We start from the raw sequence: 955 nt of genomic DNA, 5'->3' as shown, positions 1-955 counted from the left end.
GGGCCTCCTGCAGACAATGGAGTTTGATTTATTGCGCTATCTCTAATAGCACCCGAGATATCACCAGATGTATATTGGATTTTTCCCTGACCCTGAGTGTCCGACCCCATGAGACGGTGGTTTTCTCGGCCCTTGGTGGTCCGAGGTCGATCCCGCTGCACAGATTCAAGCGCTAGGGCCTCCTGCAGACAATGGAGTTTGATTTATTGCGCTATTTCTCATAGCACCCGAGATATCACCAGATATATATTGGATTTTTCCCTGACCCTGACAGTCCGTCCCCATGTGTCGATGGTTTTATCGGTCCCTCGTGGTCCGAGGTCGATCCCGCTGTACAGATTCATGCGCCAGAGCTTCCTGCAGACGATTCACTTTGGTTTATTGCGCTATCTGTAATAGCACCCGAGATATCACTAGATATATGCTGGATTTTTACATGACCTTGTGTGACGGATTCCGAATATCTGTAATTTTCTCGGCGCCTGGTGGTCCGAAGTCGTTCCTGCTGCACAGATTCAATCGCCAGTGCCTCCTACAGACAATGCAGTTTGATTTATTGCGCTATCTCTAACAGCACCCGAGATATCACCAGATATATATTGGATTTTTCCCTGACCCGACAGTCCGGCCCCATGAGACGGTGGTTTTCTCGGCCCTTGGTGGTCCGAGGTCGATCCCGCTGCACAGATTCAAACGCTAGGGCCTCCTGCAGACAATGGAGTTTGATTTATTGCGCTATCTCTAATAGCACCCGAGATATCACCAGATGTATATTGGATTTTTCCCTGACCCTGAGTGTCCGACCCCATGAGACGGTGGTTTTCTCGGCCCTTGGTGGTCCGAGGTCGATCCCGCTGCACAGATTCAAGCGCTAGGGCCTCCTGCAGACAATGGAGTTTGATTTATTGCGCTATCTCTAATAGCACCCGAGATATCACCAGATGTATATTGGATT

This window comes from Nomia melanderi, unplaced genomic scaffold (genome assembly GCF_051020985.1).
Source record: "Nomia melanderi isolate GNS246 unplaced genomic scaffold, iyNomMela1 scaffold0014, whole genome shotgun sequence".
NCBI classification, from domain to species: Eukaryota; Metazoa; Arthropoda; class Insecta; order Hymenoptera; family Halictidae; genus Nomia; species Nomia melanderi.
The sequence above is the reverse complement of the archived record's forward strand: the minus strand, read 5'-3'. Positions refer to the sequence as shown.